Here is a 19201-nt window from a genome sequence, read left to right as displayed (position 1 = left end):
TTTAGTCTTGGAAGAGTGTAAGTGTCCAGGAAATTATCCATTTCTTCTAGATTTTCTAGTTTATTTGCGTAGAGGTGTTTATAGTATTCTCTGATGGTAGTTTGTATTTCTGTGGGGTTGGTGGTGATATCCCCTTTATCATTTTTTATTGCATCTATTTGATTCTTCTCTCTTTTCTTCTTTATTAGTCTTGCTAGCATTCTATCAATTTTGTTGATCTTTTCAAAAAACCAACTCCTGGATTCATTGACTTTTTGGAAGGTTTGTTGTGTCACTATCTCCTTCAGTTCTGCTCTGATCTTAGTTATTTCTTGCCTTCTGCTAGCTTTTGAATGTGTTTGCTCTTGCTTCTCTAGTTCTTTTAATTGTGATGTTAGAGTGTCAATTTTAGATCTTTCCTGCTTTCTCTTGTGGGCATTTAGTGCTATCAATTTCCCTCTACACACTGCTTTAAATGTGTCCCAGAGATTCTGGTATGTTGTATCTTTGTTCTCATTGGTTTCAAAGAACATCTTTATTTCTGCCTTCATTTCGTTCTGTACCCGGTAGTCTTTCAGGATCAGGTTATTCAGTTTCCATGTAGTTGAGCGGTTTTGATTGAGTTTCTTAGTCCTGAGTTCTAGTTTGATTGCATTGTGTTCTGAGAGACAGTTTGTTATAATTTCTGTTCTTGTACATTTGCTGAGGAGTGCTTTACTTCCAATTATGTGGTCAATTTTGGAATAAGTGTGATGTGGTGCTGAGAAGAATGTATAATCTGTTGATTTGGGGTGGAGTGTTCTGTAGATCTATTAGGTCTGCTTGCTGCAGAGATGAGTTCAATTCCTGAATATCCTTGTTAACTTTCTGTCTCATTGATCTGTCTAATGTTGACAGTGGGGTGTTGAAGTCTCCCATTATTATTGTATCGGAGTCTAAGTCTCTTTGTAAGTCCCTAAGGACTTGCTTTATGAATCTGGGTGCTCCTGTATTGGGTGCATATATATTTAGGATAGTTAGCTTTTCCTGTTGAATTGATCCCTTTACCATTATGTAATGGCCTTCTTTGTCTCTTTTGATCTTTGATGGTTTAAAGTCTGTTTTATCAGAGACTAGTATTGCAACCCCTGCTTTTTTTGTTCTCCATTTGCTTGGTAGATCTTCCTCCATCCCTTTATTTTGAGACTATATATGTCTCTGCATGTGAGATGCATCTCCTGAATACAGCAGACTGGTGGGTCTTGATTCTTTATCCAGTTTGCCAGTCTGTGTCTTTTAATTGGAGCATTTAGTCCGTTTACTTTTAAGGTTAATATTGTTATGTGTGAACTTGATCCTGCCATTACGATATTAACTGGTTATTTTTCTCGTTAGCTAATGCAGTTTCTTCCTAGCCTACATGGTCTTTACATTTTGGCATGTTTTTGCAATGGCTGGTACCGATTGTTCCTTTCCATGTTTAGTGCTTCCTTCAGGGTCTCTTGTAAGGCAGGCCTGATGTTGACAAAATCTCTAAGCATTTGCTTATCTGTAAAGGATTTTATTTCTCCTTCACTTATGAAACTTAGTTTGGTTGGATATGAGATTCTGGGTTTAAAATTCTTTTCTTTAAGAATGTTGAATATTGGCCCCCACTCTCTTCTGGCTTGGAGAGTTTCTGCTGAGAGAACTGCTGTTAGTCTGATGGGCTTCCCTTTGTGGGTAACTCGACCTTTCTCTCTGGCTGCCCTTAAGATTTTTTCCTTCATTTCAACTTTGGTGAATCTGGCAATTATGTGTCTTGGAGTTGCTCTTCTCGAGGAGTATCTTTGTGGCGTTCTCTGTATTTCCTGGATTTGAATGTTGGCCTGCCCTACTAGGTTGGAGAATTTCTCCTGGATGATATCCTGAAGAGTGTTTTCCAACTTGATTCCATTTTCCCCCTCATTTTCAGGCACCCCAATCAGACGTAGATTTGGCCTTTTTACATAATCCCATACTTCTTACAGGCTTCGTTCATTTCTTTTTCTTCTTTTTTCTTTTGGTTTCTCTTCTCGCTTCATTTCGTTCATTTGATCCTCAGTCGCTGATATTCTTTCTTCCAGTTGATCGAGTCAGTTACTGAAGCTTGTGCATTTGTCACGTAATTCTCGTGTCATGGTTTTCATCTCTGTCAGTTCGTTTATGGCATTCTCTGCATTAATTATTCTAGTTATCAATTCTTCCACTCTTTTTTCAAGATTTTTAGTTTCTTTGCGCTGGGTACATAATTCCTCCTTTAGCTCTGAGAAGTTTGATGGACTGAAGCCTTCTTCTCTCATCTCGTCAAAGTCATTCTCCGTCCAGCTTTGATCCGTTGCTGGTGATGAGCTGCGTTCCTCAGTTGAAAATGCAGAAATCACCTGTCTTCTGTGTCGCTCGCGCTGGGAGCTGGAGACTGGAGCTGTTCCTATTCGGTCATCTTGCTCCGCCATCTATTCTTTCTATTCAAAACACTTTTTAAATATTAGAAATGCCCAGGACATACTGAGCCTGTGTTTGATTTGATAGGTTTCCATTGTAAAAGCATATTGATTATTTAAAAAGTCTTTGTTTTCTAAATATATAATTTCTTTAAAAAGGAGGAATATATGCTCAAGGTTCTATCCTCCAGTAAAGAATAATTTATCATGTTTATTGTAGTATGTGAAATTTTAATGTTCAATATTCAAAAATAAAGCCTACTTAAGGAAGAGGTAAAAATATTGTACTTTCCAGATTAGCAACCCGTAGAAGTCTGAGGTTTGGGGAGTGTGTGTGTGTGTGTGCGCACTAGAATGGTGTTGGCCAGTGAGAAGATCATAGCATTCCTATTGTATTTATTCTGTTCCTATTTCTGGTGTTTCTTGGCCTGTTAATTATGGCTCAATTGCTGGCCATGGATGGATACATCCACCTTTAAACCATGCATCTATCCACTCTTTCTTTTTCTGGCCTCCAGGAAAAATAAAGTATTATTCTCTTTCTATAGGATTTCCTACAATGGAATTGCAAAGATAATAGTAGTACAGGTTACTTTATATTACTTTCCTTTCTGTATCACAATTAATTAACTGATTTCCAAATGCAGAGAGTGCGAGAGGTTGCTACACTCAGAAATCCAGAAGCTTTTTTAATGTGGCAGGCTCCTTAGTTGGCCTCTCTCAGTGAGCCACTCTTCCTTAACTGCATCTGTTTACTCTCTCCTGTTTAATCTGGTTTAAGAACCAATTAAGCAGAGAATCTACAGTTTTATTTTTTAAATCAAGATATGATTTATGCATAAGAAAATCACAAATACTAAATTTTCTTTTGTATGAGTTTTGGTAATCATATATACCTATTTAATTGCTACCTATGTGACAAAGAACATTTCCTTCATCACAGAAATGTTCTTCTTGGTCAATCTGACGCCCTCTACCCTCATGCCCAGACAATCACTAAACTTCACATAAATGAAATCATAAATATTTATTCTTTTTTGTCTGTCTTTTGTTCACCGCAATAATGGTCTTCATAGTATAAGACTATTAAATGGGATAATATATGTATATCTCACTATCAAGCACATGCTAAATGTTTGAGAAGTATTATTTATGTAATGGCTTATTAAATCTGGATTTGTTCCATTTCAATTTTAACTGAAGCTAAAAGCAAAAAGCGGCAATTATTGTGTACTCAAAGGCAAATAAATGCAGGATTAGAAAAGAAAGACAAAAACATTTGTTGTGACCCTTTACTTCACATATTTCCTGAAGAAAATTAAAGAATTAACAATGAAAAACTAACAGCATCATTGGAGGAAACACGCACATCCAACTACCCCCTGCCCCCAACCCCTGACACACACAGAAAGACAGAGAGAGAGAGAAGTAAAAAAAAAAAAAAAAAAAAAGGAAGGAAAGAAGGAAGGAAGGGAGGAAGGAAGGAAGGAAGGAAGGAAGGAAGGAAGGAAGGAAGGGAGGGAGGGAGGGAGGGAGGGAGGGAGGGAGGGAGGGAGGGAGGGAGGACAAAAAAGGAAACAGAAAAAACACCTATAGGATAGAGTTTTGTTGTGATGGTGGGTAGAAACCTGCCTTGGGGTGTTAGCATCCCACTGAGGAAGGATGAAAATGGCGTGTCTATCAGGGACCAGGAAGGAAAGGTTAATGCTGGATGTCCAAGGTGAAGGTAGTAAAAGGGAGAAGTGTTAAAGAATGCTGTGAGGAAACCTCTGTTTTAAGTATTTATTATAGCCAAAATAAAACAACACAAAATTGTCTTACAAGAAAGACTTTTCTGTCTCTTTTACCTCTCTCTTTCCTATTTTTGAACCCTTTGGGTTCAAAAATCATAATTCAGAAAAAGGCAGATTTAGGTAGAGGAAGGGAAATTAATCAGCCAACCAAGACTCACTTCGTTCTCATCAGAATACAGCTTAAGGAATAAGGGAGCAATAACAAGAAGAAAACTTTCATTTCAAATACTGTTAATTTCCATCACTCCACTGGACGAATTCATTTTTAAATATTTATAAAATCAGATGTTTTCTCATTATTTGATTATTTTGAACTAGATATGAGAGAATATTTTGTATTTGAAAATGAAAGGATAACTTACATACCCTAACTTAGATTTCACGCAGGCAGAGAAGGGGGAAAAGTGAGTTTAGTAGAGCGTATTTAAACTACCATTGAGAGAGTGGGAAGCATACTTACACTATTATTACTTGAATTTATTTGTTGACTCCAGTTTCAGCTAGCTATCTTCTACATATCACTTAAAATATAAATCAGATGTTAACGTTTTAGCCAACTTCTTACATCCCCAGTTTAGTCTGAAATATGTGACATTCCAGAGAGCCTACAGCACCTGGAGACAATTTTTATCTGGACATTATCACTGTAAAGTATACTTGCTTTTTTGTTATAGACATTGCAGCAAGTCTAAAGAAAAAAATAAATAAACATAGTTTAACTTCTGCATGTCCAGGTCCTTGAACATTGCCCAGTCCTGAAAATACAGTTGATAAGAGTTTATCTTGTAAATAAATAAAATGTGTACATTATGTGGCACTTGATTAAGTTAGATGCATACTTTATATAAAGAACCTATAAAGTACTGTGCACTGGCACAGATTTTAATTTCTCTGCTATACGAAATACTAAAACTATATTTCAAAATGGCTTATATTTTCAAAATATAGATGAAAGTTCTCTATGAAAAATTTTGCTTTAGAATAAAATATTATAATTAAATTATGTATTACATTAATGTGACTTTTTCTATCCAATCTTATTACATTATGAATCACATATTTTGTGTTTTAGTAGTGGTGTATGGCTATATTTATTTTTCAAAGAATTGTTCTGCAAAAAAATTATGCTTCAGCCATATGTAATGATTGCTTATTTATTTTTTTTCCAGAGCAAACTACATGACAGTAAATCTAATATCCTATATAATTGTGAATTCAGTTAGATAACAAGTAAAACCATCCTGCATTTTAAGATAAGCACTGAATATTGAAAGGATATACCTTAAGGACAAACCTTATCTAATTGATCTTAATGAGGTCATGTTAGAACAACACAAGCTTCAACTCAAATCTCAGGCTTCGACTTGATCTTGGCTTTTTTTTATAAGTGAGTGAGTGTGTGTGTGTGTGTGTGTGTCTATGTGTGTGTATGTGTGTGTGTGTGTGTGTGTGTGTGTGTGTATTCTCTTATGTGTGTATGTGTAGGTAACTTTGGTAAAAAGTTCTTCAACTGTAATGTAATTTCTGATATATTTTACAACTCCCATATTGCCCAAAACACTTACCTACTGCTTCCAATCAGAATAAGATGTAAGTTCAAGTACTGTGGAGCTGTTTCTCTGTACAGCCCCATGACCCATCTGTGCGGTTTATTTTTGAAATCTCCTTATCCTTTGTTTTGGTTTCTTCTCCTTATTCTTAGTAGTCTCTTATTTTCTTTACTTACCACACTTTTCAAATGACTATTTTTCTGTGGAATAATTATCTATTAATGAAACAAAAAATCAAGAGTTTTATATTATTTATAGTGAATCAAGAATAATAGCCCTCTCCCCAAATGTCCTTTGAGACCAAATTATTTACTAACCCTTAGAGACTAAATTATTTAGAATGGGGTAGGGGTTGACAATCACTATTCAGAGCAGTTTTATGCATGATTGATTTGATCAGCCAACGTTAGAAACCAACTCATTAGAACAAGTGTAAACGAGCGTGTGTTGAAATGTTTTGCTATCATATTTAAATGCATAACTAAATGGTGTTATTGAGTAGTTCTCCATTTCTTTCAGTATATAAGAGCTCATCCACCGATGGCAAAATAGATTTCTCTATAGATTAAATATTGTGCTAGGGAAAATCAATGTCAGAAAATAAGAGTGAACAATTCACGAGCCATGCAATACCTATGACTTGAATATATCATAAATATTAAAGTAAGTGTTTACTAAGACAGAAGACTTTGAATTTATATATTTAAATAAAATTTCAAAGAATTGCTATTACTAGAAATGCCCTGACCTCATATTTCATGTCATAGTTAAGGCTATTCTGAATCCACCTAACAAAGCCTAAGCCTGTTAAAAAATATCCATAAGACTTAACAGGAATCAGGTAAAGTATTCATACTTAATGAAGGAAAAAAAGACTTAATTGAGTCTGAAAATTCTTGTATTTCATGAGTGGTTTATGGAAGTTGAGATATGAGCTGAGTATGCATGTAAAAAAAAGTACAGTAAAATTTTAATCGGCACATCTCCACTGAAGCAAAAATTTGCCAATTGAATAATATTGTGATTATTGTGCTGTAAATTTGATTTTAGATAGTATTCTTTTCAACAGTGGCAACAACGTTTGCTAGGGATATAAAAAAATTAAGGTGACAGCTTTGGTGGCAACGGTGGAAAAATATTGGGTAGACCAATTCTACCATTAATACCTCCTTCTCCAAGTACAAGAAACTTTCAGTAACCTTCTAAAGACATTCGTAGGATTTGAACAGGGTTTCTGCCTTGAGGTTATTTTCTAATAATATCTAAATACATCTGAGAAAATAAATACCTTTAACCACTTATTCATAATTATTTTGTAAGTTTGACACTGAAACTAACAAAGGATGGGACCAGCCATAATTGATGCTGGGTATCAAATGCTGTATGTTTGAGGAGAAACTGAACAGCAGCTCTAGCAAAGACATATAATAGGAATAAGACTTGAGTAAATATGTAGATGATCCAGAAATGCTTAAAAGTAAAGAGACATGTATGTTTTTAAAGACATTCAAAAAATTATTTTAATATGGAAGGAACACTTGACATGTGATATATGCTATATTATTCTGAAGAATTTATAAACATTATGCCACATATCTAAAACAAGGCAATTTAGAACTTTAAACAAAGTTCCTTTGCCATAAGTTCATATAAAATATTAGTCTTTAAGAATTTCTGAAAATGAAATGAGAGAGATTTATAAACAGTGAAAACATAAAACATGAAAAAAGGTATGACCCAAAAACACAATTACAAAGTGATTTCTGGGCATATCAGGTCTGTAAACTTCTATTTAATGATGTATGAACCCTTTAAATTATATTTACAAAAATAAATCATGGAGGCAAAGTTGAAAATGAGTCATATTTATAAAAATTTCAACTTAGTGAAAGGACTTAATAAATATTTGGTAGAGTATTTAATGCTTTGGTAAAAATTATTAATTTTTTCAGTAAATTTTCAGAAATTTAATGAAACTAAATATATATGAAGCACTGCTAGGCATCTTGACATTAACAGTAAATATGATATATTAATAATGTGTATCTTTATGGAGTCTATAATTTATTAAGAAAGCATTACATATACAAATTATCATATCATGAAGCCTAATGAGATGACTATAATTGAAATAAAATAAATATAGGATGTAATAAAATTTAGTAGTTGGGAGCAAGACATTTTATCTCTAGAACATAGGAAATGAAGGCACACAGAGTTTAAGCAGTCAGACTGACATAAAACTAGTGGACAGGGCAAACTTACACACGAGGCACAGAAGTGCGGAGTCTGAGACTCACCATACCTTTAGATACCTACAAAAATGTTTAAATGTCTTACAAAAGTAAAAGAAAAAATGAAATTTTATATTAAGGAAAATGTTTTAATATATACCATTAATATATTCATCTCTATATTATGGCAATATAAACTATTTTTATGATTTTATTAATAAAATAAGCAGTTCATGAAGACAAAGTGCCCAGGGTCCATAAGTGATAATGTAGCCCTGCTGGTGGGATTCTAACCCTGGCTTCACCTTTTAGTAGATATAGCATGTTGACCACTCCATACTTCAATTATTGACAATGAAGTAGTGATAATAATTGTACTACTTTCATGAAGTTGCTATGAATATTCAGTGAATTATTACATGCCAGATTCCTTGGACTGTATCTGGAGTATAATGCAATTAAAAATCAGCTCTTGTATTGTCATTTTGATCATCCCTGAAGATTGAATAAGGTGGAGAGAAGTGAATGAGATGTTTGGGAGAATATCAATTATGATGGTTGAACAATGGCATTGGTTGTATATAGAGCAGCATTGAGAAAAATCTGGTATTCGATGATGGATGACCTTAAACTCTTGTTGGGAAACTGATTTGCTATAGACCTTACAGAATAAGGCAATGGAAAGCCACTGTAGCATGCAGTAAGATAATTAGCCAGAGTGTGCATAATGATTTGAAATGTTAAAGACTAGAATAAGGGCGAAAATGGGGGCATTATAAAATTGAATAGGAATGGAAGAAAAGTTGAAAAAGATTAAATCTGAGAAACTACTTGAGAGATTGATTTTGATGCTAAAAAGAAAGAAGTTGCTTTAAAAAAAAAAAAAAGTAACTCCTGCATTCTGAAGGAAATTTAACTTGCTTTCTAATTAAAGAAAAGTTGGAGCTTACCAAGAGACATTTGGAGATTTTTTTTTTTCTAAACTTGGAACCTGTATTTGTCAACTCTATAACTTAATTGGGCTGCAGGGCTGACAAATTGATTTTTCTTGCTCCTAATTTATTTAATTCAGTTTTCACAATTAGGCAAACAATTAATCAATGTTGGAGTCATTAAGATTCATTGCATTGAAATGGTGCCCTGACAATCATCCTAAGTAAGACCTGTGCAATTTATCAGAAGGCAGATGCCCTGAAAGATCTTAAGTATACAATACTTAAGATACTAATAGGTGTGATATTCAGTATTTTAAGTTCACCTAAAAATGTAGGATGAAACTGAAATAAATACATTGTTTTACTTTGGTTCATCTCACAATCTTACCTAGAAATAAAGTAGTATTTACCTATAAGTTATTAAGAGAAAACATGAAGCAGAATGTTGGTGTGTAACGGGATTATAAAAGAATAGTTGTGTGATGCATTAATTATATAATTCCAATAATATGGAAAACACAGCTTCTAGATAGTTAAGATTTAAGTTTAGAATGGCAAGCTTCTCTATATAATATTAGAAGTACAATTTTTTCTTTATAGCATTTTATTTAAGGCTGTATTGTACGTTGGAAAAATATCATTCAATTTAGAATCAGTGAGTCTGTGTTCTAGTGAATTCTAACATACAAAAGCTACATATTCCTGTAGGCCAGGCGTGGTGGCTCATATCTGTAATCCCAGCACGTTGGGAGGCCAAGGTGAGCCGATCACCTGAGGTCAGGAGTTTGAGACCAGACTGACCAACATGGTGAAACCTCATCTGTCAGGGAACCAGCCCACAATATTTTAACATAGGTTCTTTTTTATTTTCCCTAAGTGTCTGCCGGTCTGAGAAATAAAGAGAAAGAGTACAAAGAGATAAATTTTACAGCTGGGCCTCCGGGGGTGACATCACATGTTGGCAGGTTCTGTGATGCCCCTTGAGCTCCAAAACTAGCAAGTTTTTATTAGGGATTTCAAATGGGCAGTGGGGTATGAATAGGGAGTAAGTCACAAAGATCACGTGCTCCAAAGGGCAATAAAAGATCACAAGGGAAGAGAGGCTGAGCAAGATCACAGGACCAGGGTGAAATTAGAATTACCGATGAGGTTCCATGTCCCATTGGGCATGCATTGTCATTAATAAACAGTTTAACAGGACACAGAGTCTGAGAGCAGAGAACTGGTCTGACTAGAATTTGCCAGCTGGAATTTCCTAATCCCAGCAAGCCTGAGGATGCTGCAGGAGAGTGGAATGTATTTCATCCCTTATCTTCAACTGCATAAAACAGATACTCCCAGAGTGGCTATTTATAGACCTCCCCCTGGGAATGCATTCCTTTCCCAGGGTTATTCCTTACTGGGAAAAGAATTCAGCGATATTTCTCCTATTTGCTTTCCGCAAGAAGAGAAATATGACTCTGTTCTGCCCAGCCCTGCAGGCAGTCAGACCTTATGGTTATCTCCCTTGTTCCCTGAAAATTGCTGTTATACTGTTCTTTTTTAGGATGCCCAGATTTCATATCGTTCAAACACACATGTTTTACAAACAATTTGTACAGATACCACAATCATCATAGGGTCCTAAGGTAACATACATCCTCATCTTACGAAGATGATGGGATTAAAAGATTAAAGACATGCATAGGAAATTATAAGAGTATTGATTGGGGAAGTGATAAATGTCCATGAAATCTTCACAACTTATGTTCAGAGACTGCAGTAAAAACAGGTGTATAGGTGTAAAAAATTATAAAAGTATTAATTTAGGGAACTAATAAAATCCATGAAATCTTCACAATTTATGTTCTTCTGCTGTGGCTTCAGCTGGTCCCTCTATTTGGGGCCCCTGACTTCCCACAACACACATCTATAGTAAAAATACAAAAATTAGCCAGGTGTGGTGGTGGGCCCCTGTAATCCCATCTACTTGGGAGACTGAGGCAGAAGAATCACTTGAACTCTGGAGGCAGAGGTTGCAGTGAGTCAAGACTGCACCATTGCACCACAGTCTGGGAAACAAAAGTGAAACTCTGTCTCAAAAAAACAAAAACAAAAGTGAAAACCCAAAAGCTATATATTCTTGAGGAAAAAAAATCATACGTACATACATACATCAATGAAATTATGACACTTTTCTATGTATCTTTTGCCTTTGAGCCCTTATCAATTTACCAAAATTGATACCTCAAACATTGAGATAAAGTCTTATTATCTTGGGTTTCTAATATATCTAATTCTTCTGTTTCAGTTAACCTACCCCAAGCTTTAAAAAAATGTAATTATCTTTATTCTAAGGGTTGCTGTACCTGGGTGCCTCAAGTCTTTCTTGAAGAAAGATTCATTTCCATTACTGTCATAAAGCCAAATCTTATTCTATTGCTCCCTGCGTTTTTCCAAAAATGTTCCCCTTTCTATATACTTTGAAGGCACACCTAAATCTTTTGTAGTTTCATTCTGTCAGTCTTCAGACATTGTATTCATATCAGTGATCTGACGATATGCCCCATGACTATCAATTAATTGGTATTAAAACTGAAGCTGTTTTGTCAGAAAATTTAAGGTTATAAAGAGCTGATTCATAGCAGGTTTTTTTTTTTTTTTTTTTTTTTTTTTTTGTTACAGAGGATAAATACTTCTTTCTTTTTTTTTTTTTTTTTTTTTTTGAGACGGAGTCTCACTCTGTCACCCAGGCTGGAGTGCAGTGGCGCGATCTCGGCTCACTGCAAGCTCCGCCTCCCGGGTTCACGCCATTCTCCCGCCTCAGCCTCCGAGTAGCTGGGACTACAGGCGCCCGCCACCGCGCCCGACTAGTTTTTTGTATTTTTAGTAGAGACAGGGTTTCACCATGATAGCCAGGATGGTCTCGATCTCCTGACCTCGTGATCCACCCGTCTCGGCCTCCCAAAGTGCTGGGATTACAGGCTTGAGCCATCGCGCCCGGCCTGATAAATACTTCTTAACTCCTTTTCCATTTAGAAAACAAAAAGTGCAGCTTGCTTTCAGTGCTCAGTTAATTTTACACTAGCACACTCTGAGGTTGAAGCAAATCTGACTAACTTTCAATGTGAAAATGAAATATAAAAACCATTCTTGGAGTTATTTCTAAACAAAACTAACATCAGAATCATCTGAATCACCAGAATTGTCTATTTCAGAAAAATCAAATTCATCAAATGAAACTTCAGCCAACAGTATTTGTATGTGTGATGTTAATATCACACATACAAATACTACATTTTCTATGATTTGACATTTTCAGTGATCAAGTATTACTGTATTTTGTAAATTGAAATAACACTACGAGAAACAGAATGCTGTAAACAAATATATTTTGTTCCCAAAGTCGATATACTAGAGGAATGTGAAAATAATGAAAGTTAGATATTTTGTGGCAAAGTTGTCTCGGTGTAAATGCTGCCGCTGCAAGTGCCACTTGTGAGTATTTGCAGGACAAACGGAAAAAGGGTTAATTACCAGAAATTGTTTTGCACTTATGACCAAATGGAGGCAGAATCTGAAATTTTTCCTGCTTGTGCTAGCATGAGAGTTAGACAAATTCTCATTACCACAGGCCACAATGATTTCTGCATCCTTCGTTGCCAGATTAGAATCTTATAATCTCTGCAGAGTTAACATGGAGTCTGGCTACTGTACATGCTGATATTTGTTGACAAAAAATAAAACCAAACTCTATAAAATATTTTAAAAGGTTTATTCCAAGCCAATGTGTGACCAGTCTGAAGAGGCCCTGATACAGTTACATCTGTATGTCATGGATCTCTTTGCTAGCCTTATTTCTGTGGAATCTGAGAACAGATATTTCGGACCCTTTTGAAGACTATAGGGCCAAAGGAAATATCCTCCGATAACAAAGAGAAAGAAATTTTCTGAGAAAAATCTTTGTGTTCTGTGAAATCATCTCACAGAGTTACAGCTTTCCCCTCAAGAAGCCTTTCGCTAAGACAGTTCTTGTGGAATTGGCAAAGTGATATTTGGAAGCCCATAGAGGGCTATGGTGAAAAAGGAAATATCCTCAGATGAAATCTGGAAAGAAGCTTTCTGAGAAACTGCTCTGTGATGTGCGACTTCCACTCACAGAGTTACATCTGTATTTCGTGGATCTCTTTGCTAGCCTTAATTCTGTGGAATCTGAGAACAGATATTTCGGATCCCTTTGAAGACTATAGGGCCAAAGGAAATATCCTCCGATAACAAAGAGAAAGAAGCTTTCTGAGAAACTTCTTTGTGTTCTGTGAAATCATCTCACAGAGTTACAGCTTTCCCCTCAAGAAGCCTTTCGCTAAGACAGTTCTTGTGGAATTGGGAAAGTGATATTTGGAAGCCCGTAGAGGGCTATGGTGAAAAAGGAAATATCCTCAGATGAAATCTGGAAAGAAGCTTTCTGAGAAACTGCTTAGTGTTCTGTTTATTCATCTGAGAGAGTTACATCTGTATTTCGTGGATCTCTTTGCTAGCCTTATTTCTGTGGAATCTGAGAACAGATATTTCGGATCCCTTTGAAGACTATAGGGCCAAAGGAAATATCCTCCGATAACAAAGAGAAAGAAGCTTTCTGAGAAACTTCTTTGTGTTCTGTGAAATCATCTCACAGAGGTACAGCTTTCCCCTCAAGAAGTCTTTCGCTAAGACAGTTCTTGTGGAATTGACAAAGTGATATTTGGAAGCCCATAGAGGGCTATGGTGAAAAAGGAAATATCCTCAGTTGAAATATGGAAAGAAGCTTTCTGAGAAACTGCTCTGTGATGTGTGACTTCCACTCACAGAGTTACATCTGTATTTCGAGGATCTCTTTGCTAGCCTTATTTCTGTGGAATCTGAGAACAGATATTTCGGATCCCTTTGAAGACTATAGGGCCAAAGGAAATATCCTCAGATAACAAAGAGAAAGAATGTTTCTGAGAAACGTCTTTGTGTTCTGTGAAATCATCTCACAGAGGTACAGCTTTCCCCTCAAGAAGCCTTTCACTAAGACAGTTCTTGAGGAATTGGCAAAGTGATATTTGCAAGCCCATAGAGGGCTACGGTGAAAAAGGAAATATCCTCATATGAAATCTGGAAGGAAGCTTTTTGAGAAACTGCTTAGTGTTCTGTTAATTCATCTCACACAGTTACATCTGTATGTCGTGGATCTCTTTGCTAGCCTTATTTCTGTGGAATCTGAGAACAGATATTTCGGACCCCTTTGAAGACTATAGGGACAAAGAAAATATCCTCCGACAACAAAGAGAAAGAAGCTTTCTGAGAAACGTCTTTGTGTTCTGTGAAATCATTTCACAGAGTTACAGCTTTCCCCTCAAGAAGCCTTTCGCTAAGACAGTTCTTGTGGAATTGGCAAAGTGATATTTGGAAGCCCTTAGAGGGCTATGGTGAAAAAGGAAATATCCTCAGATGAAATCTGGAAAGAAGCTTTCTGAGAAACTGCTTAGTGTTCTGTTCATTAATCTCACAGAGTTCAATCTGTATTTCGTGGATCTCTTTGCTAGCCTTATTTCTGTGGAATCTGAGAACGGATATTTCGGAACCCTTTGAAGAGTATAGGGCCAAAGGAAATATCCTCTGATAACAAAGAGAAAGAAGATTTCTGAGAAACTTCTTTGTGTGCTCTGAAATCATCTCACAGAGTTACAGCTTTCCCCTCAAGAAGCCTTTCGCTAAGACAGTTCTTGTGGAATTGGCAAAGTGATATTTGGAAGCCCATAGAGGGCTATGGTGAAAAAGGAAATATCCTCAGATGAAATCTGGAAAGAAGCTTTCTGAGAAACTGCTCTGTGATGTGCGACTTCCACTCACAGAGTTATATCTGTATTTCGTGGATCTCTTTGCTAGCCTTATTTCTGTGGAATCTGAGAACAGATATTTCGGATCCCTTTGAAGACTATAGGGCCAAAGGAAATATCCTCCGATAACAAAGAGAAAGAAGCTTTCTGAGAAACTTCTTTGTGTTCTGTGAAATCATCTCACAGAGATACAGCTTTCCCCTCAAGAAGTCTTTCGCTAAGACAGTTCTTGTGGAATTGACAAAGTGATATTTGGAAGCCCATAGAGGGCTATGGTGAAAAAGGAAATATCCTCAGTTGAAATATGGAAAGAATCTTTCTGAGAAACTGCTCTGTGATGTGTGACTTCCACTCACAGAGTTACATCTGTATTTCGTGGATCTCTTTGCTAGCCTTATTTCTGTGGAATCTGAGAACAGATATTTCGGATCCCTTTGAAGACTATAGGGCCAAAGGAAATATCCTCAGATAACAAAGAGAAAGAATCTTTCTGAGAAACGTCTTTGTGTTCTGTGAAATCATCTCACAGAGTTACAGCTTTCCCCTCAAGAAGCCTTTCGCTAAGACAGTTCTTGTGGAATTGGCAAAGTGATATTTGGAAGCCCATAGAGGGCTAAGGTGAAAAAGGAAATATCCTCAGATGAAATCTGGAAAGAAGCTTTCTGAGAAACTGCTTAGTGTTCTGTTAATTCATCTCACACAGTTACATCTGTATGTCGTGGATCTCTTTGCTTGCCTTATTTCTGTGGAATCTGAGAACGGATATTTCGGATCCCTTTGAAGAATATAGGGCCAAAGGAAATATCCTCCGATAACAAAGAGAAATAAGCTTTCTGAGAAACTTCTTTGTGTTCTGTGAAATCAACTCACAGAGGTACAGCTTTCCCTTCAAGAAGTCTTTCGCTAAGACACTTCTTGTGGAATTGACAAAGTGATATTTGGAAGCCCATAGTGGGCTATGGTGAAAAAGGAAATATCCACAGTTGAAATATGGAAAGAAGCTTCCTGAGAAACTGCTCTGTGATGTGTGACTTCCACTCACAGAGTTACATCTATGTTTCGTGGATCTCTTTGCTAGCCTTATTTCTGTGGAATCTGAGAACAGATATTTCGGATCCCTTTTAAGACTATAGGGCCAAACGAAATATCCTCCGATAACAAAGAGAAAGAAGCTTTCTGGGAAACGTCTTTGTGTTCTGTGCAATCATCTCACAAAGTTACAGCTTTCCCCTCAAGAAGCCTTTCGCTAAGACAGTTCTTGTGGAATTGGCAAAGTGATATTTGGAAGCCCATAGAGGGGTATGGTGAAAAAGGAAATATCCTCAGATGAAATCTGGAAAGAAGCTTTCTGAGAAACTGCTTAGTCTTCTGTTAATTCATCTCACAGAGTCACATATGTATTTCGTGGATCTCTTTGCTAGCCTTATTCCTGTGGAATCTGAGAACAGATATTTCGGATCCCTTTGAAGACTATAGGGCCAAAGGAAATATCCTCCGATAACAAAGAGAAAGAAGCTTTCTGAGAAACTTCATTGTGTTCTGTGAAATCACCTCAGAGAGTTACAGCTTCCCCCTCAAGAAGCCTTTCGCTAAGACAGTTCTTGTTGAATTGGCAAAGTGATATTTGGAAGCCCATAGAGGGCTATGGTGAAAAAGGAAATATCCTCAGATGAAATCTGGAAAGAAGCTTTCTGAGAAACTGCTTAGTGTTCTGTTCATTCATCTCACAGAGTTACATCTGTATTTCGTGGATCTCTTTGCTTGCCTTATTTCTGTGGAATCTGAGAACAGATATTTCGGATCCCTTTGAAGACTATAGGGCCAAAGGAAATGTCCTCCGATAACAAAGAGAAAGAAGCTTTCTGAGAAACTTCTTTGTGTTCTGTGAAATCATCTCACAGAGATACAGCTTTCCCCTCAAGAAGTCTTTCGCTAAGACAGTTCTTGTGGAATTGACAAAGTGATATTTGGAAGCCCATAGAGGGCTATGGTGAAAAAGGAAATATCCTCAGTTGAAATATGGAAAGAATCTTTCTGAGAAACTGCTCTGTGATGTGTGACTTCCACTCACAGAGTTACATCTGTATTTCGTGGATCTCTTTGCTAGCCTTATTTCTGTGGAATCTGAGAACAGATATTTCGGATCCCTTTGAAGACTATAGGGCCAAAGGAAATATCCTCAGATAACAAAGAGAAAGAATCTTTCTGAGAAACATCTTTGTGTTCTGTGAAATCATCTCACAGAGTTACAGCTTTCCCCTCAAGAAGCCTTTCGCTAAGACAGTTCTTGTGGAATTGGCAAAGTGATATTTGGAAGCCCATAGAGGGCTAAGGTGAAAAAGGAAATATCCTCAGATGAAATCTGGAAAGAAGCTTTCTGAGAAACTGCTTAGTGTTCTGTTAATTCATCTCACACAGTTACATCTGTATGTCGTGGATCTCTTTGCTAGCCTTATTTCTGTGGAATCTGAGAACGGATATTTCGGATCCCTTTGAAGACTATAGGGCCAAAGGAAATATCCTCCGATAACAAAGAGAAATAAGCTTTCTGAGAAACTTCTTTGTGTTCTGTGAAATCAACTCACAGAGGTACAGCTTTCCCTTCAAGAAGTCTTTCGCTAAGACACTTCTTGTGGAATTGACAAAGTGATATTTGGAAGCCCATAGTGGGCTATGGTGAAAAAGGAAATATCCACAGTTGAAATATGGAAAGAAGCTTCCTGAGAAACTGCTCTGTGATGTGTGACTTCCACTCACAGAGTTACATCTATGTTTCGTGGATCTCTTTGCTAGCCTTATTTCTGTGGAATCTGAGAACAGATATTTTGGATCCCTTTTAAGACTATAGGGCCAAACGAAATATCCTCCGATAACAAAGAGAAAGAAGCTTTCTGGGAAACGTCTTTGTGTTCTGTGCAATCATCTCACAAAGTTACAGCTTTCCCCTCAAGAAGCCTTTCGCTAAGAGAGTTCTTGTGGAATTGGCAAAGTGATATTTGGAAGCCCTTAGAGGGCTATGGTGAAAAAGGAAATATCCTCAGATGAAATCTGGAAAGAAGCTTTCTGAGAAACTGCTTAGTGTTCTGTTCATTAATCTCACAGAGTTCAATCTGTATTTCGTGGACCTCTTTGCTAGCCTTATTTCTGTGGAATCTGAGAACAGATATTTCGGATCCCTTTGAAGACTATAGGGCCAAAGGAAATATCCTCCGATAACAAAGAGAAAGAAGCTTTCTGAGAAACTTCATTGTGTTCTGTGAAATCATCTCAGAGAGTTACAGCTTCCCCCTCAAGAAGCCTTTCGCTAAGACAGTTGTTGTGGAATTGGCAAAGTGATATTAGGAAGCCCATAGAGGGCTATGGTGAAAAAGGAAATATCCTCAGATGAAATCTGGAAAGAAGCTTTCTGAGAAACAGCTCTGTGATGTGCGACTTCCACTCACAGAGTTATATCTGTATTTCGTGGATCTCTTTGCTAGCCTTATTTCTGTGGAATCTGAGAACAGATATTTCGGATCCCTTTGAAGACTATAGGGCCAAAGGAAATGTCCTCCGATAACAAAGAGAAATAAGTTTTCTGAGAAACGTCTTTGTGTTCTGTGAAATCATCTCACAGAGTTACAGCTTTCCCCTCAAGAAGCCTTTCGCTAAGACAGTTCTTGTGGAATTGGCAAAGTGATATTTGGAAGCCCATAGAGGGCTATGGTGAAAAAGGAAATATCCTCAGATGAAATCTGGAAAGAAGCTTTCTGAGAAACTGCTTAGTCTTCTGTTAATTCATCTCACAGAGTCACATATGTATTTCGTGGATCTCTTTGCTAGCCTTATTTCTGTGGAATCTGAGAACAGATATTTCGGATCCCTTTGAAGACTATAGGGCCAAAGGAAATATCCTCCGATAACAAAGAGAAAGAAGCTTTCTGAGAAACTTCATTGTGTTCTGTGAAATCATCTCAGAGAGTTACAGCTTCCCCCTCAAGAAGCCTTTCGCTAAGACAGTTGTTGTGGAATTGGCAAAGTGATATTAGGAAGCCCATAGAGGGCTATGGTGAAAAAGGAAATATCCTCAGATGAAATCTGGAAAGAAGCTTTCTGAGAAACTTCTCTGTGATGTGCGACTTCCACTCACAGAGTTATATCTGTATTTCGTGGATCTCTTTGCTAGCCTTATTTCTCTGGAATCTGAGAACAGATATTTCGGATCCCTTTGAAGACTATAGGGCCAAAGGAAATATCCTCCGATAACAAAGAGAAAGAAGCTTTCTGAGAAACTTCTTTGTGTTCTGTGAAATCATCTCACAGAGATACAGCTTTCCCCTCAAGAAGTCTTTCGCTAAGACAGTTCTTGTGGAATTGACAAAGTGATATTTGGAAGCCCATAGAGGGCTATGGTGAAAAAGGAAATATCCTCAGTTGAAATATGGAAAGA

The sequence above is a fragment of the Macaca nemestrina genome, chromosome 16 (genome assembly GCF_043159975.1).
Source record: "Macaca nemestrina isolate mMacNem1 chromosome 16, mMacNem.hap1, whole genome shotgun sequence".
In the NCBI taxonomy this organism is placed as follows: Eukaryota; Metazoa; Chordata; class Mammalia; order Primates; family Cercopithecidae; genus Macaca; species Macaca nemestrina.
The sequence above is the reverse complement of the archived record's forward strand: the minus strand, read 5'-3'. Positions refer to the sequence as shown.